Here is a 27,154-nt window from a genome sequence, read left to right on the forward strand (position 1 = left end):
GCTGGTAAGTCCAAGGTACCGAGTTCATAAAGCAATACTGCTCAGGTCTGTAACTGCTTGTCCGAGCGAGAGGCATTGGTTTATGATCTGGGCTGGTAAGTCCAAGGTACCAAGTTCATAAAGCAATACTGCTCAGGTCTGTAACTGCTTGTCCGAGCGAGAGGCTATTGGTTTATTATCTGGGCTGGTAAGTCCAAGGTACTGAGTTCATGCCTCCCCTTGACATTCCGAAGTGTTGGCATCAGATACTGCCCTGAAACTGGGACAAACTCTCAAAGAGTTTGAACTCAAAGTAGATGAGTAAATATACACAGAATAAGTGTGGCCCTGTTGAACACGTCTCTTTACCAGGTCCCTCCATTAATGAAACACAATGTGCTTTCCCCTTTCTTCACGTCTGAAATGAACTAGTCTTATCTCACACATTGCCATCTACAAACTGGGCAGTATAATATACTTTATTCTTCTGTCAATCAATCCCTACACAGATTTTGTCCTGGACTTGTTTTCATTAGCACCCTAGTCCTATTTCTCAGCTGTCATCATACACTTTTATTATCAGTGTAGTCATGAGGGGTACAGCAGAGGCAAAGGCTGCATGGCTGATATTACAATGTGGGTTTCCCTGCACTGTTAAGGGACTGTGAAGATACTATTTTCACTCAGTAGTTTCTTAGTAAACACATGTGTACTTGCACATCATTACAACATTATTTTGCATAGTTACAGAGTACAACATATGCAACACGTCTGTTATATCTGCACATGGTTTATGTTTCGTGCACAATAAAAAATACCCGGCGACAGTCTTCTGAACTTGGACTTGCGGTGTTTGTCCAAGTCGTTCATATTGTAGTGTTCATATGGAAGCAGGTCTGTATGTTTGCACACAGGGGTTAGCACATTAACAATGCATACTTAAATAAATAAATACATTGCATATCAAAGGCATCTAAAACTTGCCCCCACGCTATTGTCAACGTGCACGATGATTTCCTTTCCAGTTGCCAGCTGATTCCCACAATGATGTTTTATGTGGAAGAGTTCCATCTCTACCTTCTTGCTAAGCCAGTACATTGCAATTTGCTGAATGCGTTTATGTCCACTACATGACAATATTACGAGGCTCTGATGATAACTGGAGCACAGTGGAAGGATCTTCTTTGCCCTCCCTGAGGTTTATTATTCCGCTTGCTGTTATCAAATAATGATACATGATCACCCTGTACTTCCCCTGAAAGCATCTTCCAAGTGAGATTGCTTCATGCTTTTCTCAAACAACATGGAATATCATTGACTTGTGAATGAAGGACTTGATTATCAAAAGTACCTGATTATGCATGTCTGAAGCCCCACCTGTGCATATATTATGGAAATGAATTATTAAAGATATCGAAACCCATACAGACATCTGAACACAGACTGAGCAAAAACAGCTTTGGTGTCAGATAAAGGTGTTCGCTTTTGTTTCTTTTTTGCTTATAGAAAGGCTTTGAGGCAGAAAATCGAGCGAATTCACAAAATGCTTAAGGCAATTAAGTAGCACTTGTAGCTCATTCCTATATCATTAGTGTTCTCAGAGACTTTAGAGTTACCTCTTTACTTCCTACACTCATGTTAACTCTTACACCACTTACCACTGTGTCGGAAACCACATGCTTAAACAGCAGGTTTAATATCTTCTTACTCCGCATCTCCCCTCATAATCAGAAGCGTTTACTCGTATAAACATTCGTGAGCACTGGCTTCTTTTATTTTTTGATTTCCCAATAAGCCCTGGCTGAAAATTACATACTTTTTCTGTCTGGAGAGCATTGAAGCAATAAAGTTATGAAAGAGGAAAACTGGAATTTGTCAGGGAAGTTAGGGCCTGTCTCAAAAGAACAGCTGAGCTGCAGAATATTGCCTCCACAATCAGACTTTGCCTGGGACTCTTTTCCTCTTGGTAGTGGTGTTATATGTAATTGGCCATGACTGTTATCACAGCAAAAGATGGTATTGGAATTCGACACACTGCTCTGTGCTCAACACACTAGGTAATACTCTGGAGATTAGTTGAAGAGCAATGTTCTGAAGAGAAAAAAAAAACATCTATTTATCAATACACAACAATCACCAATGCAAGGCAGGCCGTAGCTTTTTAAAGCAATCTCATAGGACCTCAGTTACTTATCCTTATCTTAGATAAACACTATAGCAATAGCAAGCAATGTGTCAAGGTGGTAAAGGAGGCTGTGATAAACTAATTGCATTTACTGCACCAGGATCATTGCTGTGATCTAATCATAACATGCTGCCTGACAAAAGAAAAAACTCTAACACCCAACATTTCATTTCTGGTAACACTTTACATTGAGTGTCTCTAATGACTGTATATTTACATAGTAGTTACTTAGTAAATGCATGTGTACTTACACATAATTACAATGTTATTATGCATAGTTACACTTCATGTGTAACTCTTTTTGCAAGTGAAACATTTCAATCAGAACGCTCAACCTGGATTCAGTGCTGCACCGAGTGACATGCGCAAGAGAAAAGACATGTTACTTTAGTTTTAAATTAAAAAATGATTTCGTTGTTACAGTTTTGTTTGCACACTAGTTTCTTTTGAAATATTTCTTTTATTATAGTTTATTGAAGTAGTGCTTCATATGTGGTAAGTTAGAAAATAAAGCCTTTTATGTTTAATTGTTCATTTAAATATGGCGTTTCGGCTGTGCAGATGTTTGATATGATGAGCTGTATCCGATAGTTTGTCTTTCATTTCAATACTGATGTTATTTAAAATGTAACCGTCATAATGACCGCAGATGGTGGTTTTAGGTATAACCAGGCCGGTTCTAGTGTTAAACTGGGTCTAACAAGGAAGATGACAGGTCCTGTAATTCAGGGTAGACACTGTGTTTGTTGAATTGTTGAATTGTTTGAAATGTTTAATTGAATTCTCACACAACCCAAACAGGCAACGCATGAATGGCAGGCAACAGGGTAACCCATCTCCACAGAGCCCAGATTCAGAAATGATTGTAACAGGGACCTTGTCACAAAGACGGCCGGAGAGGGTGATGTCAGACCAGAAGCAGGAAATAAAATGACAGAGAGGTGGAGTTTGGTGGAGCTGAGCAAATGCTTTCGCTCAGCATTTAATAAATAAACAGAAGAGAAAATAAAAAGGTTGTAACAAATAAACATACACAGGACCCGGCACACTCGCCAAAACAAAAGAGACAAACAAAACAGACTACACAGACAAACACAGTGAGCACATATTTAACTTAATACTATTACAATTATCACAAGTATTACCTCCGTCTTCTATCCCGTTCTCCACTCACTGAACAAACAACCCAGAGTGAGTGTAAACATGCTGCTTTTATGCAGCTGTACCGAGACTCGACAGCTAATCAATCATTTAGTTGGAGTCTCGGTACAACTGCACGTGAATTAATAAAGTGCAATTCCCCGTGCTCACATACATTTTACTTGCACATGAAGTGCTGTGCAATCCTCGTGCCTAAATACAAATATACATTTTAAACACTCGTGTTACACAGACCTGTTTATATCCTGTGTACCGATGACTATACATCAACATTTAACACACCACACTCAACATATAACAGAAAATACCCACAGGGGCGGACACTTTGTCACAGACCTGTACAAGTGTTTTCAACTACACTTGGTCAAAAGCTCATCAAATGCGCTGGATCAACTCATAGCCTCTCGCAGGAGTGACATCAAAATCATTGAGCATCACTGTACTGAATGGTTGAATAAACAACCCACTTCTATCCCGCTCTGACTCACCAGCAATGTGGAGAAAAAGACAACACTGAAAAGTGAGCATCACAAAAGATTTCTGTAGGGCTCTGAAGAACACAATCAACAGCTACGGACATAGAGACAAGACACACTCAAGCTTTGCAGTAAAGCAAACTGGATCCTTTAGGAATGGTCTGAGTGAAAACAGAAAAACGAAACAGCATGCGTTGTGGTAAGATAACAGTGAAGGAACGAACTGTTCAATGTATTTAGAGAATGGCTTCACTGTCCCTTTAAAAACTCTCTGTACTGTTAAGATGGCTGTGAAGCTGCAGTTGACTTTTAGTCACACTGTAAAACCATGAAGTAAAAAATGCTAAAAGGTATTGACAATGTCGACCCAAAATACTTTTTTGACCTGAAAAAAGAAACAAAGACCAGGAGTCACAAATGAAGATTAGATAAAGAGGCATTCAGAACAGAAAATAGGAGGCACTTTTTTAGCACAGAGAATTGTGAGGGTCTAGAACCAACAGCTCTGGAGCATTTACTTTATGCCAAACTTATCTGCAGAATTGCTTTTTCAATTGTCATGAAACTTGATACTAAGAGTATTTATAACAGTACCTGCCTTTTTTTGTGTCCCAAACTGACTTTTGCAAATTCCATTTCATAGCATTCGAAAGAGTTTGAACCAAATGATTCTGTTCTACTGGCATCCAGTGAAAAAACACTGCTTAACAAACTTTAAATCCTTTTCTTAGCTAGTATTATCTTTATTAAAATGATTATTATTGCCACATATGAAAGGGCTGTGGGATCTGCTGACACTGTGTGTGTGTGTGTGTGTGTGAGAGAGAGAGAGAGAGAGAGAGAGAGAGAGAGAGAGAGAGAGAGAGAGAGAGAGAGAGAGAGAGAGAGAGAGAGAGAGAGAGAGAGATTGTATTTGCAATGCTACTCAGATGCAGGTGCTTTATTTGCAGACAATCACAGCTATTGCAATCTAGTAATCCACTGCTGTAACAAGCAAGCTACTGTGCTGTCTAATGTGGAGTCCTGCAGCAGCACTCCTGTCTTTATACATTGTTACAAATTGTAAAGCTCACCTTTTTCTAAATTCCTTATTTCCACAGGGGAGATTCAAGGAAGCTTTTTTCCCCCCCAAGAAATCTCATCTCATCTATCAGCTTCATTTTAAAGTCCTTGTGTCCCTACCCAGTGGCGAGAGAGAGAGGATACTCAGCTCACTCAGCTAGAGTAGCTTGTCAGACAGACCACTGTCTGCCCCCTACAACCCACTTTAATGGGTTGGGATTCTTCTCTGTGTTTACAATTAATTCAGGGAGTATAAATTGTTATCAGTCCAAAACAGATTAACTTCGCATCTGGATTTTGCTGTTGGTGTGAATGGACCGATAGCAAACTTCAACCCCCTACTGCTGATCGAATTGAACTGCAGCCACATAAGTGATAAGATATCACTAGCTTCTTATAAACTTGAGAGTTCTTTAGACACGCAAAAGCTTAGTTTCGTTAATAGAATGCACTGGCAACCCGTTGATGTCAAAATCCTATTTCTCAAACGTAGGTGAGATATCTTAATTGAGTAAACCGAAGTATTTCAGCTTACTTTGACGACTTATTACAAAGGCATTGTAAACTTTAATGTGTTTGGGGAGATATATCTTAGATTAGTAGTAAGACGAAGTATTCAGTTTACTTTGGACGACTTATTACAATGGTATTGTTTAACATAATAATGGAAATATCAAAAGGTATAGACATTGTTTTTTTCCTGTATTGAAAGTTTAAAAGTAACATACCGAAAATCTAGTATTGTACTGTACTATTATGGCTTCCAGTAGACTTTTGTGATATCATTTTGTAGTTTCTTTGATTACATGATGTTAAATACAATATCTAAATTATGTTCATATTATCTTTTTTTTTTTTTTAATTATGCAATCTCAATCCACTGCTTTAATGCAAAACTTTTGGTCATAGCTGTACTGTAGTCCTATTCTTATAAGAGTTAAGAAAGTAATCCTCCACTGTTGATAACCTGTTACGATCTCCTATATCCCATATGCAATTAGCTGTCAACTTCTTTGTGGAAACTGTGTCAGAAATGTGTGGTGCTGTCTGTGTCAGTTTGTGCTTCTGCCCCATCCTGGAGCATTCCTGTACCTCTGAGTGAAGTCCCTTCTACTCTGATGTCTGCATCTGCTGTACCCAGCCTCCTATGACTCGCCCTCGACAATGACTTTGTTATTCCTGCTTGTTAAGCTGATTTCTACAGGAGGCATACAGAATACTTGCTGTACCCTTTTTTCCAGAGATCTTGGTTAGTCAGTTTGATGTGCTCAGTGTGTTGTTGACATTTAAGATTTTGTCTTGACCTTAAGAAGGGTTCGTTTTCATTAATTTGCTTTCAAACTATTGGCTTCTTTCAAGGACTGCATTCTGTGATCTGTAGGACTGTGCTTGGTTCTATGATCTGTAGCACTGTGTTTATTTCTGTGATCTGTAGGACTGTGTTTGATTCTGCAGGACTGTGTTTGTTTCTGTGATCTGTAGCACTGTGTTTGGTTCTGATGTGCAGGACTGTGTTTGGTTCTGTGATCTGTAGCACTGTGTTTGGTTCTGTGATCTGCAGGACTGTGTTTGGTTCTGTGATCTGTAGGACTGTGTTTGGTTCTGTGATCTGTAGGACTGTGTTTGGTTCTGTAGGACTGTGTTTGGTTCTGTGATCTGTAGGGCTGTTTGGTTCTGTGATCTGCAGGACTGTGTTTGGTTCTGTGATCTGTAGGACTGTGTTTGGTTCTGTGATCTGTAGGACTGTGTTTGGTTCTGTGATCTGTAGGACTGTGTTTGGTTCTGTGATCTGTAGGACTGTGTTTGGTTCTGTGATCTGCAGGACTGTGTTTGGTTCTGTGATCTGTAGGACTGTGTTTGGTTCTGTGATCTGTAGGACTGTGTTTGGTTCTGGACTGTGTTTGGTTCTGTGATCTGTAGGACTGTGTTTGGTTCTGTGATCTGTAGGACTGTGTTTGGTTCTGTGATCTGTAGGACTGTGTTTGGTTCTGTGATCTGTAGGACTGTGTTTGGTTCTGTGATCTGTAGCACTGTGTTTGGTTCTGTGATCTGTAGCACTGTGTTTGGTTCTGTGATCTGTAGGACTGTGTTTGGTTCTGTGATCTGCAGGACTGTGTTTGGTTCTGTGATCTGCAGGACTGTGTTTGGTTCTGTGATCTGTAGGACTGTGTTTGGTTCTGTGATGTGCAGGACTGTGTTTGGTTCTGTGATCTGTAGGACTGTGTTTGGTTCGGTGATGTGTGTTTGGTTCTGTGAGGGACTGTGTTTGGTTCTGTGATCTGTAGGACTGTGTTTGGTTCTGTGATGTGTAGGACTGTGTTTGGTTCTGTGATCTGCAGGACTGTGTTTGGTTCTGTGATGTGCAGGACTGTGTTTGGTTCTGTGATCTGTAGCACTGTGTTTGGTTCCATGATCTGTAGGACTGTGTTTGATTCTGCAGGACTGTGTTTGGTTCTGTGATCTGTAGGACTGTGTTTGGTTCCGTGATCCGTAGGACTGTGTTTGAATCTGCAGGACTGTGTTTGGTTTTGTGATCTGTAGGACTGTGTTTGGTTTCGTGATCCGCAGGACTGTGTTTGGACCTTTGATCTCCTGGCCCTTTCTGCTGCAGGGAGAGTGTGCAAAACTGTGGTCAGAGAAGAGAAGAGACGATTGTTTCTAAAATGCTTAAACAGCTCATAACAATTAAACAACGCTGCAAAGAATTTGAGTATGAGGGGATGTATGCAGCTGATGGAGACTAAATAATGAAGCGCAGATTTTGCAACTGCCAGCTGGAATGGGAGTGGAAAGATACCGTCGTTAAGTCTTGTTACTCAGTTAGTCTCATTGAAAAGAAAAGTCAAGCAGCCACTGGTACAAGCAAAAGAAGCATCCAAGCTGCAAATGCCAAACACTCCAGGTGCCAGAATGCCATCTTATCCAATACCGTGATTTCTTATCTCATGCAATCATGAAACACTGCAATGAACCAGAACACTTATCCAATACCGTGATTTCTTGTCTCATGCAATCATGAAACACTGCAATGAACCAGAAAATGTATCCAATACCGTGATTTCTTGTCTCATGCAATCATGAAACACTGCAATGAACCAGAAAATGTATCCAATACCGTGATTTCTTGTCTCATGCAATCATGAAACACTGCAATGAACCAGAAAATGTATCCAATACCGTGATTTCTTATCTCATGCAATCATGAAACACTGCAACGAACCAGAACACTTATCCAATACTGTGATTGATTATCTCGTGCAATCATGAAACACTGCAATGAACCAGAACACTTATCCAAAACTGTGATTCCTTATCTCATGTAACCTGTGGTTTCCGTTGACTGTGAGCATGTTTTTAAAAGTATTCACTGATTGTAAGTGACAGACAACAAAAAAAAAATGTGCTAGCTTGAAGCTTCTTATGAATACATGTGTGAAATATTAGAATTTTAATGAGTGAATGCTGAATTCTACAACATTCTAAAATAAGCCATTTTTTGTGTTTGTTTTAATATCCTTCATGCTGATTTGATTTCCACTGTGCAGTAATAAAACTCTTTTTGTATTTTTATTTAGTGTTGCTGTATTTTTATAGAGGGCATAGGCGGTATTTACTGTAAATAGGCAGTTAATAAAAAATAACTCTCGACATTACTGTTACTGTTAATTAGAATTTATGGTAACTAAATTATTCTTCTGTGCTAGGTCTGTTTATGACAAAATAATAATAAAAAAACTGGATAATGTTTAATAAAGAATATGTATATAGTTAAAACATGATGTATGCTTTGTTTTTATTTATATACATCTGTTTGAGTTATTTTATTAATGTGTATCTGTAATAAAACAAAATAAAACATTTTTTTAAACAAAATAAAAATAAATTTTGAAAAATAAAACAAACAATGATAGGCATAGGCTTAGGGTTAGAGTTAGTATTAGGATTAGGGTTGTATCATGCAATAAAATGTACACATTAAGCACATTGTAACAATGCATCATTGTGTGTAAGCGCACATGTATTTACTAAGTAACTACTGTGTTACTTAGACACTTCATGTAACTTGTTACCCAGTCATGAGCATTCATATTCCTGTTAGAATGTGTGCAAAACCACCTTGCAGTGCCAGCTGTATACACGGCAACGCTGCTGTGAAGACACTATGCAACCAGTCAGGATTGGGCAACCTATTGAATAAACTTACAATAATGTCAACCTGATTTCACTGAACATAATGTGTTCATGATTATTATCATTAATAATAATAATAATAATAATAATAATAATAATAATAATAATAATAATAATAATAATAATAATAAAACAAAACAAATAATAAGCAGTCAAAACAGCAAAATGTATTCAAAACAGGTAACATAGAAATAAAAAAAACAATTCCTGAGATCATAAAAACAATAATTACAAAATCATTGAAAGTTTTAAGAATAAGTCCACAGGATTTCTGTAAAAAAAGCTGCCGAGAACAAACGTATCTTAAGAGCGGATTTAAAATTCAACACTGGTGTGGAGTCTCGAATGCGGCCTGGCAGAGAGTTCCAGAGAGAAGAGGCAACACAGCTAAAACTACGCCCACCGAGAGTAACACATCCAGAGTCTGACGATCTGAGCTGTCCAGGGATGTCATTTTGTTCCAGGGATGTAATTTTTTTTGTGATAGATAAGAGAGCAACTGGTCGGCAAGAGCTTGCTCAAGTAGCTTGTCCAGAAAAGGGAGATTAGATATAGGAAGAAAGTTTCCAATCACTGCTGGATCCAGCAAAGCTTTTTTTTAGAGTTGGTTTAACAATGGCTTGTTTTAGTGCAATAGGGACAAAGCCTCTGAGAAGTGACAGATTAATGATATTAGTACTGCAAGGGGGCAGAGTTTAACAGTACTAGTGGGCCATGGGTCAATAGCACAGGTGGAATCACTGGCCTTAAACTAAATACACATTGAAGGAATCTCGTGAGGAACTGGACCTAATGAACAGGCAGAGGATCACACCTGCAGTACTAATGTATTCAAATCATTTGAAGTAATCACAGAGAATGAGTCCAGAACAGAGCCAATCACATTTAAATATGAACCATCTTGAGGAATTTAATCCCTAATATCTGTCAGGAGAGGCATCAGTATAGGGAAGTGCAGCCAGTGATGGAGTTATTAATCTGTCAATAGTTGAGAAGAGCACTCTGGGATTATTTTTCTTAACATTATCTATTTAAGGGATCTATCTTTAAAACATTGAAATGAATCAGGAAGTGCTCTGGCTTGACAGGTGTGGCTCGTTCTAACACAGGGCTGTACCAAGCTCTGCTTAGACAGAGGGATTCATTACAGTCTGCACCCTTCTGCTGCCCTGAAATGATTGGTTAGGAAGCAAGGAACACACTGTTGAAAACAAAGGCACTTATAGCACTGTGGAGATGTTAATATTGGGCTTGCTGCTTGAAAGGGGAAGTGTTATTCTGATAGGGTTCTGATTGACAATGCACTTTATTTCTCTCTTGCCACGCCCCTCTCGGTTTCAGTTTGTGTCGATGTCTGCACCGCACTAATGCGTCCCTGCTCACTGCCACGAGTAAGAGCGGGTTGCTCATCCTACTGTGAAAGGACGCTGGAGTGAGGTCCAGCATTCACCTCTCAGTACAATCAATACCACGGATCAGGATCGACCACCATCTCCCTGCTCACTGCCACGAGAATCCTACTGTGAAACGATGCTGCAGTGCAGTCCAGCATTCACCTCTCAGTACAATCAATACCACAGATCAGGATTGACCACCAGCTCCCTGCCCACTGCCACAAGAATCCTACTGTGAAACGATGCTGCAGTGCAGTCCAGCATTCACCTCTCAGTACAATCAATACCACAGATCAGGATCGACCACCAGCTCCCTGCCCACTGCCACAAGAATCCTACTGTGAAACGATGCTGCAGTGCAGTCCAGCATTTACCTCTCAATATGTCCACAGTACAATCAATACCACGAATCAGGATCGACCACCAGCTCCCTGCTCACTGCCACGATAATCCTACTGTGAAACGATGCTGCAGTGCGGTCCAGCATTCACCTCTCAGTACAATCAATACCACGAATCAGGATCGACCACCAGCTCCCTGCCCACTGCCACGATAATCCTACTGTGAAACGATGCTGCAGTGCGGTCCAGCATTCACCTCTCGATACAATCAATACCACGGATCAGGATCGACCACCAGCTCCCTGCCCACTGCCACGATAATCCTACTGTGAAACGATGCTGCAGTGCGGTCCAGCATTCACCTCTCGATATGTCCACAGTACAATCAATACCACGACTCAGGATCGACCACCAGCTCCCTGCCCACTGCCACGAGAATCCTACTGTGAAACGATGCTGCAGTGCGGTCCAGCATTCACCTCTCGATACAATCAATACCACGACTCAGGATCTACCGCAGGCTCAATATCATTTTACTGTATATTGCTGAGCCCTTTTCCCACTGTGGGCTCCTACATACAGCATCTGCCTGCTGCCTAATATGATCACTACATCTTAACATTGGATTAGGACAAAAAGCATCATGTTGAATAACGTAAAACAGCTTACATGTCAACAAGTGTGTTTATAACAACTTCACACTGTTCTCAGGAAGCCTTTGTAGTCATGGTTTCATGGTGGGATTGGGCAGCTCTATAAGACAGTGGCATTGTTTATAGCCAGGAACAGCCAGCTGTAAAAGACATGGGAGCTTCCCCTTATACCTCTATCCCAACTAAACACACCCTGCCATTCAGTCCTGTGTCTCTGTGTCTCTGTGTCTCTCTGTGTCTCTCTGTGTCTCTGTGTGTGTGCCTGTGACTCTGTCTCTCTCTGTTAATTGTAACAAATTGTGATAAATCATATATATATATATATATATATATATATATATATATATATATATATGCACTCTGTTCACTCAGTAGATTTGCATTTCCAGCCTTGTTCCCCAGCTAAATGCTAATTGAATTAGTTCTTGGAAAATATAAATGTTTGAGACAGATCAAGTAAAAGTTATTTTGATTTTATTTTCCAAAGCATTGATAACATGTTAATTCATTCCACATAAATACATACTTAGAATTATATTTTCTCGAATAGCTTTTTCTCAGACAAATAGGTAACTCAGCACGTTTTCTTTAAAATACTTTCCCCTCAGTGCTGTAACAAACTACTCATCCTTAAACTAAGAGGCCAACATGTTTTTTGTCTTCTTTACCCACAGCAATTAACAAATGCAAAACTGTACCTGAGCTGTTGAATCCAGAAGAGAACATCAGACACCCAGCCCAGTCCCAGCTTCAATATACTGGATAACAGGGGGGCAGTGATACTAAGCATGATTTACACATGCAGTACACAGTGTGGTAATACTTTTTACACCCATTGCTTCAATACCATTCTGATTCCCTAGAATAGTCATCCAAGAGCAATTACTATCATTTCTACACTACACATTACACTTGCCATAATGTGATAGCAAAAAACACACACACATACATATATACAGTCATACACACGACCGTGATTTGTAAAGAAGAGCCGACTGATCGTTTGCTTGAAGCTTTTACTTTCAGGGATTTGCTTAACACATGCACCTGTCATTTGTCCATGACAGGGATGTCAAGTGTGCAGTTTACTCTGTCAATACTTGATCTGATCTGCTGTCCCTTCGTGAATTCGATTGTATTGCCCCTTCAATGTCATTAGGGTCTTACCTATTGATGTAGTTTTAGCAGATAAATGTGTTGATTTATCTTTCTTAGATAAATCTCTGATAGATTTTCTGCGTTTTTAAAATCCATCTCTTACCTACATTTGCTTCTGAACTCTTTTAGTCCCCCGTCCCTCCCTCATAAAGTACTGACAGTTCTTTTGTTCAAAAGCATCACACCATGAACAGTTTGACACAAGCTATTTTGTTTTTGATTAAGGTTAGGCTTTGAAAAGTTTAACAGTGAACTTTCCAGGTTGAGAAATGATAGCACAGCTAGTGTACTGAAATAACGGTTGACATCTACTTCGTCTTGGTTTTGATTTAATTTCCTATTTGATCAAAATAGATCATGTAGCAATTCCATGTAGAACATGTTCTTGAATGTGCTTTACAGCATGACCAGGGCATTCATTATGAAATCATGGTATCTGGTACTGCTTTAGGTTAAAGAAGCCCTTCGTTTCTGTGCCTTATTCTCGGGTCACCTGTCTGCACTTGCACTTCCTGGATCTTTTCACCTCAGCGGTGTCTTCAGGGTCAAAGCATGTTACTGGTTGAAAGCATGTCAGTCAGTAGGGGAGCAGCCGATTGGCTATTGAGAGATTAGAACCAGGTTATGACCCAGGAAGTCCAAGACAGTCTAAAAGCATGGCTTGCACACAGAGCACACCTAGAGAGGTGCCAGATTTCATGTTTTAAAATAAAAAACACATGTGTGCTAAAACATGTGCTCCTTTCAAAAGACCCAGATAATGCATGGATGCGCATGGTGGAGAAAATGTAAAATCTGTGGAACTACTTTGTAAGACTGTCACAGAGACGGCCGAAGTGGGCGGCGTCAGAACCAGGAAAGGTAATGCAATACACAAAACACAGGACGGATGAAATGAAGTGATGAAGACGCCTGTTGGCGCCGGTTTAATACCAAATAAAAGGTTTACACAAACACGAAAAACACAGGACACGGCACTCTACGCCAAAATAAATAGACAAACGAAAACAGACTAAACTTAACAAAACGGTGCACGGACAGACACTGACAAACACGGTGAGCGGATACTTTCTCCTCTTATTATTACTACTACTACTACTGCTTATTTCCTCCGTCTCCAATCCCGTTCTCCGCTCACCGAACACCCAACCACCAGTATGTGACAACGTGCATCTATATATACTATTGTGCTGGGATTCAATTACCAATTAATTATTCACTTGAATCCCAGCACGTGAATTAATAAAGTGCAATTCCCCGTGCTCACATATTACTACATTTTACTTGCACGTGAAGTGCTGTGCAATCCTCGTGCCTAAATACACATATACATTTTTAAACACTCGTGTTACACAGACCCGTTTATATCCCGTGTACCAATGACTATACACCAACATTTAAACACACCACACGCAACACATAACAGATAATACACAGGGGCGGGCACTTTGTTACATATACCCCCTCCTGTGCAAAGCACACATGGCCTCAATGGCCACCTCCCCCCTTAAAAGCCCAAAAGTCCCGCCCAAAGTCCTTGGCCAGGACCAGAGGCTTCCAGGGGCCCACAGGTCGTAATGCTGTCAGCAGGGTAGCATTCTCCTGCCAGGGTAGTCCTAGCAGCGGAAAGGCTGCTTGGGGTGTGGTCTCCTGACCTTCCCCCTCCTTCGGCGCCGGCAGCTCCCCTTGGTGGGGCTTCAACCACCGTTCTTCCTGCAGGGAAGAAACTGCAGAGGGAGCAGGTCTCCGGACCTCCCCCACGATCTCCGGCGGAGAAACTGCTGCTGGGGTTGGCGGTCTCCAGACCTCCTCCCCCTCCTCCGGCAGCGAAACTGCTGCTGGGGTTGGCGGTCTCCAGACCTCCTCCGGCAGCGAAACTGCTGCTGGGGTTGGCGGTCTCCAGACCTCCTCCCCCTCCTCCGGCAGCGAAACTGCTGCTGGGGTTGGCGGTCTCCAGACCTCCTCCCCCTCCTCCGGCAGCGAAACTGCTGCTGGGGTTGGCGGTCTCCAGACCTCCTCCCCCTTCTTCGTGGCCGGCAGCTCCCCTTCGTGGGGTTCCGGCCACAGTACTTCCGGCTGTGATGCGGAGCGGCGGGCAACCCCAGGCGATGCAGAGCGGCGGGCAACCCCAGGCGATGCAGAGCGGCGGGCAACCCCAGGCGATGCAGAGCGGCGGGCAACCCCAGGCGATGCAGAGCGGCGGGCAACCCCAGGCGATGCAGAGGCATCCTTGGGCGAAGCGAGGCTGGCATCCCTGGGCGAAGCGAGGCTGGCATCCCTGGGCGAAGCGAGGCTGGCATCCCTGGGCGAAGCGAGGCTGGCAGTCAGGACAAGCTGGGGTGCGGGTGTTGGCCCTCTTTTCGGCCACTGCAGCCGGGAGGTTCTTCCCCGTGCTTCCCTCAGCAGCCTATGCAAGGGCTGCTGAGGACCGCCAGCATCTAGTCCTGGCCCTTGTGGTGCAGGGAGAGGCAGCTCCTGCTCCTCTCCCCCTGATGGAGATGGAGGTGGAGGCAGAGGAAGCTCCAGCTCCTCTCCTCGTGATGGTGGGGGAAGTGATACCAGCAGGCATTCACCCTCTGCTGGTGGGGGAAGTGATACCAGCAGGCATTCACCCTCTGCTGGTGGACAGGGACCCAGCAGGCATTCACCCTCTGCTGGTGGACAGGGACCCAGCAGGCATTCACCCTCTGCTGGTGGACAGGGACCCAGCAGGCATTCACCCTCTGCTGGTGGACAGGGACCCAGCAGGCATTCACCCTCTGCTGGTGGACAGGGACCCAGCAGGCATTCACCCTCTGCTGGTGGGGGAAGTGATACCAGCAGGCATTCACCCTCTGCTGGTGGGGGAAGTGATACCAGCAGGCATTCACCCTCTGCTGGTGGACAGGGACCCAGCAGGCATTCACCCTCTGCTGGTGGACAGGGACCCAGCAGGCATTCACCCTCTGCTGGTGGACAGGGACCCAGCAGGCATTCACCCTCTGCTGGTGGGGGAAGTGATACCAGCAGGCATTCACCCTCTGCTGGTGGGGGAAGTGATACCAGCAGGCATTCACCCTCTGCTGGTGGACAGGGACCCAGCAGGCATTCACCCTCTGCTGGTGGACAGGGGCACCCAGCAGGCATTCACCCTCTGCTGGTGGCGGAGGCAGAGGCAGCTCCTGCTGCTCTGCTCCTGCCGGTGGAGGTGGCGGAGGCAGAGGCAGCTCCTGCTGCTCTGCTCCTGCCGGTGGAGGTGGCGGAGGCAGAGGCAGCTCCTGCTGCTCTGCGCCTGCCGGTGGAGGTGGCGGAGGCAGAGGCAGCTCCTGCTGCTCTGCGCCTGCCGGTGGAGGTGGCGGAGGCAGAGGCAGCTCCTGCTGCTCTGCGCCTGCCGGTGGAGGTGGCGGAGGCAGAGGCAGCTCCTGCTGCTCTGCGCCTGCCCATGGAGGTAGGAGCGGCGTGTAGTCTCCTGGTGGTGGAGGTGGGAGCGGTGTGTAGTCTCCCCTTGATACAGGGGACTGGTGCGGCTCTCCCTCACTTGCAGGGGACTGGTGCGGCTCTTCCTCCCTTGCAGGAGACTGGTGCGGCTGTGGAGACAGCGGTGGGACCTCTGCCTTCCTCTTCCCCTTTCCCCTTCTCTGCCACCTCCTCACCTTCCTCTCCTGCGGCAGTTCCTCCTCTCCTTCCTGGTAGGGGCAGCGCACCACCGGGTGCCCAAACTCCCCACAGGCAAGGCACCAGCCCTGGTCCTCCAGACCACCGAGGAACTCCTCCAGGTCCTGGCAGCCATCTCTCCAGTCCCAGCCTTCCATGTTTTATTTTTTTTTTTTTTTTTGACAAAACACCTCTCCTGGTCTGACGCTTGGAGGCGCTGTTATCCCACGCAGGACACCACGTGTCACAGAGACGGCCGAAGTGGGCGGCGTCAGAACCAGGAAAGGTAATGCAATACACAAAACACAGGACGGATGAAATGAAGTGATGAAGACGCCTGTTGGCGCCGGTTTAATACCAAATAAAAGGTTTACACAAACACGAAAAACACAGGACACGGCACTCTACGCCAAAATAAATAGACAAACGAAAACAGACTAAACTTAACAAAACGGTGCACGGACAGACACTGACAAACACGGTGAGCGGATACTTTCTCCTCTTATCATTACTACGACTACTGCTTATTTCCTCCGTCTCCCATCCCGTTCTCCGCTCACCGAACACCCAACCACCAGTATGTGACAACGTGCATCTATATATACTATTGTGCTGGGATTCAATTACCAATTAATTATTCACTTGAATCCCAGCACGTGAATTAATAAAGTGCAATTCCCCGTGCTCACATATTACTACATTTTACTTGCACGTGAAGTGCTGTGCAATCCTCGTGCCTAAATACACATATACATTTTTAAACACTCGTGTTACACAGACCCGTTTATATCCCGTGTACCAATGTCTATACACCAACATTTAAACACACCACACGCAACACATAACAGATAATATACACAGGGGCGGGCACTTTGTTACAAAGACACAATCCCTTTAGCAAAACAAATGTAATGCAATAATGTCAGCTGTTTACTGGGCTACAGCAGGCACACACACATGCTCAACTGTATTTGTGTGGAGGGTTTAGGTGAAGCATCATTTGAGCTTTTTAAGATGAAATATAATCATTCAAATTTCTACTTAATTATACTAATTTGTAGGCATTATTAATTGTTTAATTAATGTAACACAGATAATTAAACATTCTGATAAAAGGGGCTTGGGTATAAACAGACTACACTGTATCTAATAGCACAGGGGATACAAACAAAAATGGGATGCATATTCCTCAAAGAGGGCACAACTTAAACAATTGAATTGAATGAAATGCTCCATAGCTTGTTGTTAAATAAAGGAACATAAAGTAGGCCTGAGTTCAGGCAACATGCACATTGGCACCTGGGTGGCTTTGCTATGCTGGTAAATCAGCAGTAATGATTGATTGTCCTGTTCTTGGTGTGAAATGGCAGAAAGTGGACTGGATTGATATCATATAAATGTAATGACTGTATTCCAGGTACACATACTAAGGCTACTTAAGTGATAGTGCCCACTGATAAAGGCTCTGCTGTGTGGTAGTTGATTACGATTGGAGTTATGCAGCCCAAGCCGAAGGCAAGGATCCTAACCAAAGTCAATTACTGAGCCTTCATCTGGATGCCACTGTTGCTACTAGAGAACCCTTTTATCATTATTTTCTTTAAAAAAAAAAAGCACTTTAAAACCTAGATTTACCTTCATCTTGTTATGATTCATCAGGTACCCTTCCACTGAGAAAAGCTTTTGGAAAATACTGTATTTCCCCTAAACTACAAGGAAGATATTTTGAACCCAGCTGTCAGACACTTTGATGTTCTGTTAGACCCAGAACTCAAGTTTGCTTGCACATTGTATCCCATTATTACAGTAATACTGATTGTGTTTAAATGTTGCAAAGCTTGGTAACACTTTACATGAGGTGCCTCTAATTACTGTGCATTTATAGTAGTTACATATTAAATACATGTGTACTTACACATAATTACAATGTCATTATGCGTCGTTACAATGTACTTAACGTGTACATATTTTTGCAAGGTGTAGGTATACACAATTGTATCATAAAAGGGTTAGAGTTAAGGTTAAGGTTAAGGTTAAGGTTGGGGTTGGGGTTGGGGTTAGGGTTAGGTTTAGGGTCGCACAGTAAGTAAAGACATTTCATGTAAAGTGCTCACTGTGGGTCACCGTGGTGATGGTCAGCTCTTCTTGTACATGGGGTTTAGGGATAGGGTTAGGGTTAGGGTTAGGGTTAGGGTTAGGGTTAGGGTTAGGTTTAGAGTTGCACAGTAAGTAGAGACACTTCATGTAAAGTGCTCACTGTGGGTCACCGTGGTGATGGTCGGCTCTTCTTGTACATGGGGTTTAGGGATAGGATTAGGGTTAGGGTTAGGGTTAGGGTTAGGGTTAGGGTTAGGGTTAGGTTTAGGGTTGCACAGTAAGTAGAGACACTTCATGTAAAGTGCTCACTGTGGGTCACCGAGGTGATGGTCGGCTCTTCTTGTACATGGGGTTTAGGGATAGGGTTAGGGTTAGGGTTAGGTCCTTAACCCTCTCTTATTGTGTAAGGGGATCTTTTATAGACAGAAGCACCACACAATAATGGGTGTGCAGTTTTAGTAAGGGGGTCATCCATTAATCTTGTGTTACAGGAAATTAACTCAAATGCAAATACCCAGGTACTGATAAAGGAAATGCTGGATTAGTGAGACTAATTAATATTCTGTTGTTTATAGATTTTCACATAAAAATTAATTCTGTACCTGAAAAAAAAATCAGGAATCTGAAGAAATACATGTGCATACATATTTGAAATGCAGCCTTTTTTACTTTCTTACTGAATTGATTTTTTTTTTTTTTGCGAGAACAGCTGTTTACAATGCTCTACAAAGTGTCACAGATCTTAAGTGTGAGGCCTCTGTTCACAAATTTACATTGACATTGCAAATCATCTGCATATGCACACGTTTCTATTCCAAAAAACCTGTTCAGAATGTGAAAGTGATAAAAGTGTCAAACAGGGGCTGCCCAATGCACCAGATACTGTAAATGCAATCTTCTGATACATTGGTGCCTAACCCACTTTCATTACGAGGGAGGGGGGACTCTATATATTTGTCACTCCACTTTGTCTGGCCAGTGTATACACAATATTATTCCTTGTTTTGTTAAGGTTTTGTATTTGAATGGTTCAAAATTCAATTTATAAATTAAAATGTATTCAAGCCTAACCCTAACCCTAACCCTAACCCACGGTCCAGTGACTGAAACAGAAGTTGCTGGGCAAGCAGAGACTACAGTGATTAGTTAAATATAGGCTATGTGGTTAAGCAGAGACTACAGTGATTTGTTAAATATAGGCTATGTGGTTAAGCAGAGACTACAGTGATTAGTTAAATATAGGCTATGTGGTTAAGCAGAGACTACAGTGATTAGTTAAATATAGGCTATGTGGTTAAGCAGAGACTACAGTGATTAGTTAAATATAGGCTATGTGGTTAAGCAGAGACTACAGTGATTTGTTAAATATAGGCTATGTGGTTAAGCAGAGACTACAGTGATTAGTTAAATATAGGCTATGTGGTTAAGCAGAGACTACAGTGATTAGTTAAATATAGGCTATGTGGTTAAGCAGAGACTACAGTGATTAGTTAAATATAGGCTATGTGGTTAAGCAGAGACTACAGTGATTTGTTAAATATAGGCTATGTGGTTAAGCAGAGACTACAGTGATTTGTTAAATATAGGCTATGTGGTTAAGCAGAGACTACAGTGATTAGTTAAATATAGGCTATGTGGTTAAGCAGAGACTACAGTGATTAGTTAAATATAGGCTATGTGGTTAAGCAGAGACTACAGTGATTAGTTAAATATAGGCTATGTGGTTAAGCAGAGACTACAGTGATTTGTTAAATATAGGCTTGGTAGTTGTTGGTGTAGTTTGTATTCTCTATTATTTAAATGTTACTAATTTAAAAAGAGAGAATCAGACTTTATTTTTTTAAATGAGGGAAGTTAGCAGGTTAATGTTTCTGTGGGGCTATGAAAGGGTTTAAATTCAACACCATCTCTAAATAAAATGGTGCTATTCCTATTACTATCATTAGTAAAGAAGCAGTGGTATTACAAAATAACAGAACCATGTTTTTACTTTAGAGAAGCAGGCTAAAAAAAGATTCACTAAAAACTTGTCTTTGTTCTTTATTGAAATTAATGTTCAGCTTTCACATTGAAGCTTGTGTACGATTCATTCAATCAAACCAAGTATTGAACAGTGTAGGAATTTGCTTGCACCATTTAAGATGTTTTTCAAGTCAAGTAACCTTATATGTGTAAGCTGCATGTAATTCTATGTATAGTATTGTGTGGAGATGTCATTGGTACTTGTGTAAGCTGCATGTAATTCTGTGTATAGCATTGTGTGGAGATGTCATTGGTACTTGTGTAAGCTGCATGTAATTCTATGTATAGTATTGTGTGGAGATGTCATTGGTACTTGTGTAAGCTGCATGTAATTCTATGTATAGTATTGTGTGGAGATGTCATTGGTACTTGTGTAAGCTGCATGTAATTCTATGTATAGTATTGTGTGGAGATGTCATTGGTACTTGTGTAAGCTGCATGTAATTCTGTGTATAGCATTGTGTGGAGATGTCATTGGTACTTGTGTAAGCTGCATGTAATTCTATGTATAGTATTGTGTGGAGATGTCTTTGGTACTTGTGTAAGCTGCATGTGAATTCTGTGTATTGCATTGTGTGGAGATGTCATTGGTACTTGTGTAAGCTGCATGTGAATTCTATGTATAGTATTGTGTGGAGATGTCATTGGTACTTGTGTAAGCTGCATGTAATTCTGTGTATAGCATTGTGTGGAGATGTCTTTGGTACTTGTGTAAGCTGCATGTAATTCTATGTATAGTATTGTGTGGAGATGTCATTGGTACTTGTGTAAGCTGCATGTGAATTTTGTGTATAGTATTTATATGTAATTAATACGTGCTGAATAAGTACAATTACTAAAACTGTAACTCCACACAGATTGAATTGCTCAACAGTTAGTCCCCCACTTTTCCACAAATATGATTACTACAAGAGTAATTATCATCCTCTAATCTAGAAGTACAGCACATCAGCAGGAATAAAGAGACAATAACCTGCATGTGATCATCACCCATCATCTTAACAGCACCTGCCTGTGATCATCACCCATCATCTTAACAGCACCTGCCTGTGATCATCACCCATCATCTTAACAGCACCTGCCTGTGATCATCACCCATCATCTTAACAGCACCTGCCTGTGATCATCACCCATCATCTTAACAGCACCTGCATGTGATCATCACCCATCATCTTAATCTTAACAGCACCTGCCTGTGATCATCACCCATCATCTTAACAGCACCTGCCTGTGATCATCACCCATCATCTTAACAGCACCTGCCTGTGATCATCACCCATCATCTTAACAGCACCTGCCTGTGATCATCACCCATCATCTTAACAGCACCTGCCTGTGATCATCACCCATCATCTTAACAGCACCTGCCTGTGATCATCACCCATCATCTTAACAGCACCTGCCTGTGATCATCACCCATCATCTTAACAGCACCTGCCTGTGATCATCACCCATCATCTTAACAGCACCTGCATGTGATCATCACCCATCATCTTAACAGCACCTGCCTGTGATCATCACCCATCATCTTAACAGCACCTGCCTGTGATCATCACCCATCATCTTAACAGCACCTGCCTGTGATCATCACCCATCATCTTAACAGCACCTGCCTGTGATCATCACCCATCATCTTAACAGCACCTGCCTGTGATCATCACCCATCATCTTAACAGCACCTGCATGTGATCATCACCCATCATCTTAACAGCACCTGCCTGTGATCATCACCCATCATCTTAACAGCACCTGCCTGTGATCATCACCCATCATCTTAACAGCACCTGCCTGTGATCATCACCCATCATCTTCATCTTAACAGCACCTGCCTGTGATCATCACCCATCATCTTAACAGCACCTGCCTGTGATCATCACCCATCATCTTAACAGCACCTGCCTGTGATCATCACCCATCATCTTAACAGCACCTGCCTGTGATCATCACCCATCATCTTAACAGCACCTGCCTGTGATCATCACCCATCATCTTAACAGCACCTGCCTGTGATCATCACCCATCATCTTAACAGCACCTGCCTGTGATCATCACCCATCATCTTAACAGCACCTGCCTGTGATCATCACCCATCATCTTAACAGCACCTGCCTGTGATCATCACCCATCATCTTAACAGCACCTGCCTGTGATCATCACCCATCATCTTAACAGCACCTGCCTGTGATCATCACCCATCATCTTAACAGCACCTGCCTGTGATCATCACCCATCATCTTAATCTTAACAGCACCTGCCTGTGATCATCACCCATCATCTTAACAGCACCTGCCTGTGATCATCACCCATCATCTTAACAGCACCTGCCTGTGATCATCACCCATCATCTTAACAGCACCTGCCTGTGATCATCACCCATCATCTTAACAGCACCTGCCTGTGATCATCACCCATCATCTTAACAGCACCTGCCTGTGATCATCACCCATCATCTTAACAGCACCTGCCTGTGATCATCACCCATCATCTTAACAGCACCTGCCTGTGATCATCACCCATCATCTTAACAGCACCTGCCTGTGATCATCACCCATCATCTTAACAGCACCTGCCTGTGATCATCACCCATCATCTTAACAGCACCTGCCTGTGATCATCACCCATCATCTTAACAGCACCTGCCTGTGATCATCACCCATCATCTTAATCTTAACAGCACCTGCCTGTGATCATCACCCATCATCTTAACAGCACCTGCCTGTGATCATCACCCATCATCTTAACAGCACCTGCCTGTGATCATCACCCATCATCTTAACAGCACCTGCCTGTGATCATCACCCATCATCTTAACAGCACCTGCCTGTGATCATCACCCATCATCTTAACAGCACCTGCCTGTGATCATCACCCATCATCTTAACAGCACCTGCCTGTGATCATCACCCATCAATCTTAACAGCACCTGCCTGTGATCATCACCCATCATCTTAACAGCACCTGCCTGTGATCATCACCCATCATCTTAACAGCACCTGCCTGTGATCATCACCCATCATCTTAACAGCACCTGCCTGTGATCATCACCCATCATCTTAATCTTAACAGCACCTGCCTGTGATCATCACCCATCATCTTAACAGCACCTGCCTGTGATCATCACCCATCATCTTAACAGCACCTGCCTGTGATCATCACCCATCATCTTAACAGCACCTGCCTGTGATCATCACCCATCATCTTAACAGCACCTGCCTGTGATCATCACCCATCATCTTAACAGCACCTGCCTGTGATCATCACCCATCATCTTAACAGCACCTGCCTGTGATCATCACCCATCATCTTAACAGCACCTGCCTGTGATCATCACCCATCATCTTAACAGCACCTGCCTGTGATCATCACCCATCATCTTAACAGCACCTGCCTGTGATCATCACCCATCATCTTAACAGCACCTGCATGTGATCATCACCCATCATCTTAACAGCACCTGCCTGTGATCATCACCCATCATCTTAACAGCACCTGCCTGTGATCATCACCCATCATCTTAACAGCACCTGCCTGTGATCATCACCCATCATCTTAACAGCACCTGCATGTGATCATCACCCATCATCTTAACAGCACCTGCCTGTGATCATCACCCATCATCTTAACAGCACCTGCCTGTGATCATCACCCATCATCTTAACAGCACCTGCCTGTGATCATCACCCATCATCTTAACAGCACCTGCCTGTGATCATCACCCATCATCTTAACAGCACCTGCCTGTGATCATCACCCATCATCTTAACAGCACCTGCCTGTGATCATCACCCATCATCTTAACAGCACCTGCCTGTGATCATCACCCATCATCTTAACAGCACCTGCCTGTGATCATCACCCATCATCTTAATCTTAACAGCACCTGCCTGTGATCATCACCCATCATCTTAAGCACCTGCCTGTGATCATCACCATCCTTAATCCAGCACCTGCCTGTGATCATCACCATCATCTTAACAGCACCTGCGTGTGATCATCACCCATCATCTTAACAGCACCTGCCTGTGATCATCACCCATCATCTTAACAGCACCTGCCTGTGATCATCACCCATCATCTTAACAGCACCTGCCTGTGATCATCACCCATCATCTTAACAGCACCTGCCTGTGATCATCACCCATCATCTTAACAGCACCTGCCTGTGATCTCATCAGTATCCATCATCACCCATCTCTTAACAGCACCTGCCTGTGATCATCACATCACCAACAGCTTGTGATCATCACCCATCATCTTAACAGCACCTGCCTGTGATCATCCTGTTATCATCAGACTAGCATATAAACAGCACATGTCCAGTGGAATGTACATTTACAATGAATAGGCTACAATAAAAATAAAAAATAAATACAAATACAAGGAGAGAGACACCATTAAAATGTAACCCTGAGGAAAGAATGAAGGACTAAAGTAAAAATAGTTAACATTTAAATGCCTGTGATCATCACCCATCATCTTAAAAGGTTTAATCAGGCACCATGTCTAATTAACTGGTGTGCACAGCAGCGACAGATAACCTTTGGAATCCTTAAAACAGGACACTCCCTGGCATTTTACATTCTTCCAAAGATAAGAAAGACATACTGAAGATACTCAAGGGAACTGTATAATTCTGGGACCCAGAGGGCTGTGTTGAACTATTTTAGACAGCAGTATTATTTTGTCTGTACCTTGTTCAGATCATTCAGTTAAACATTGTTGTCATGGCTGTTTACCTGTGGTAAAGGCTGCAATTAAATGTTTCTGTCTACATTAGGGTTAAAGTTCACTGATGAACCACTAGCTGAAACATTAATCAACTTGAGGTAGTTTCAAACAAGTTTTACCTTTACAGAACAAGGTCCTTCAATGTCATCTTATCTTAACAGCACCTGCATGTGATCATCATTATTTTTTTATTCACACCATTATTTATTATTATTATTATTATTATTATTATTATTATTATTATTATTATTATCAGTAGTAGTAGTAGTATTTTTTTATTTTTGCCGTTATTACCTTTTTTGATACAGTATATACATTTATTCTACTTATTTTGCTACAAACTGTTCCGAACTTATTGAACTTGCTGTATCTTTGAATGTATCTTGCACTACCCCATTCTGGTTAGTGGATTCAATGGAAACCTGTAGTTTCGTTTGACTCCTCATTGCTCTAAAAAAACCCAATCAATCCCATTCTGTCCCTCAGTTATTGCCTTATCTGATCTATCAAGTATAATGTGGACTGGACATAACATAAGACTGCATGAACCTAACATAATGAAACACTAATTAAATACGTCTGATTTTTACTGGGATAAATGTGCAGCAAGAGGCTCCCCTTTTTCAAAAACAAACTGGGTTTAGTGAGGAGTCAGACTGGAAGCTGTTGAAATACACTGACCAGAATAAGGCAATGAAAAAGCAATTACGAGTCCAGAAGTTGCTGGCAATTTCAAAACAGGTCAAAGGACATCAATAACAATCCATACACAAATGTTTGAGCTGCGGCACTCCTAATTACTCTTTGATTTGAAATGTTATGAAAAGGTATGGCAAGTTGAAAGAAAATGTCCTGTGAAGCAACCTCCTCTTTAAAAAAGTGCAGTTACATAAATAACAGAGCCAGCACACCAATGGATCCCTCGATATCAACTATAGTGCCACAACTATAGCTGCAAATATTTAGCATGTGACAAAGATGGCATTTCCCGGTGCTTCCATCTCCTCTTATCATCTGTTATGAGTCAGTATGGATTATGGACAATGAACATTCCAATTATATCATACTAAGAATCAATTAGAATGCCAGATTTAGCACCAGGATTACCAAGGAAATACAATGTTCTAGGTCAAGATACAGACTGAGAATAACTGTAGTGACGTGCAGCACATTTCAGGAAGTGGTTTTACTGTGGGAATCTTGATTTGAAACACCACATCTCTTGTTATAGCAAATCATGGAGGGGGACGGATCTGTGAACTAGGTGTTGATTACTTATGTGTGATTTTGGTAATAATAATAATAATAATAATAATAATAATAAAATAATAATAATAATAATAATAATAATAATAATAATAATATCTGTAAGATCCCATCATCATATTTATAAAAGTGCTTCTCAGATTGTGTTTCCTACAGAACATTTTGTTTGCTGTGTTAGAGAGTATATTGGGTTTGTTGAAATAATACTCATTTAATCAAAAAGCTTTCAGTCTCACTTGAAAGGAACACATATTGCTTTGGAAGCATTCATGAGGAGACTGTAATTCACAAATAGAACATTGTGTTTGACATTCATCCTGCCGCACCAGAAAAGCTTCAAAACATTTTAAATGGGTATTTAAGATGGAAAATTAAAAGGTACAACCCCCCCCCACCCCCTTTGTCTGAGTACTACTTTAAAGATATTGTGTAAGACCCTGCCCACTCAGGGGTGATAGATAGAGAGGTTTAGTGTGATATTATTTAAAGATATTGTGTAAGACCCTGCTCACTCAGGGGTGATAGATAGAGAGGTTTAGTGTGATATTATTTAAAGATATTGTGTAAGACCCTGCTCACTCAGGGGTGATAGATAGAGAGGTTTAGTGTGATAATATTTAAATATATCGTGTAAGACCCTGCTCACTCAGGGGTGATAGATAGAGAGGTTTAGTGTGATATTAAAATATATTGTGTAAGACCCTGCTCACTCAGGGGTGATAGATAGAGAGGTTTAGTGTGATATTAAAGATATTGTGTAAGACCCTGCTCACTCAGGGGTGATAGATAGAGAGGTTTAGTGTGATAT

At 42.1% G+C, this 27,154-nt stretch overlaps 1 protein-coding gene across 1 annotated transcript in view; it reads right to left on the reverse strand.

Moving 5' to 3' along the window:
* The window catches only part of LOC121328014 (gamma-aminobutyric acid receptor subunit gamma-3-like), a 171,775-nt gene that overhangs the window by 42,405 nt on the left and 102,216 nt on the right, over positions 1-27,154 (reverse strand). The window lies entirely within an intron of this gene.

The sequence above is a fragment of the Polyodon spathula genome, chromosome 15 (assembly GCF_017654505.1).
Source record: "Polyodon spathula isolate WHYD16114869_AA chromosome 15, ASM1765450v1, whole genome shotgun sequence".
Taxonomy (NCBI): domain Eukaryota; kingdom Metazoa; phylum Chordata; class Actinopteri; order Acipenseriformes; family Polyodontidae; genus Polyodon; species Polyodon spathula.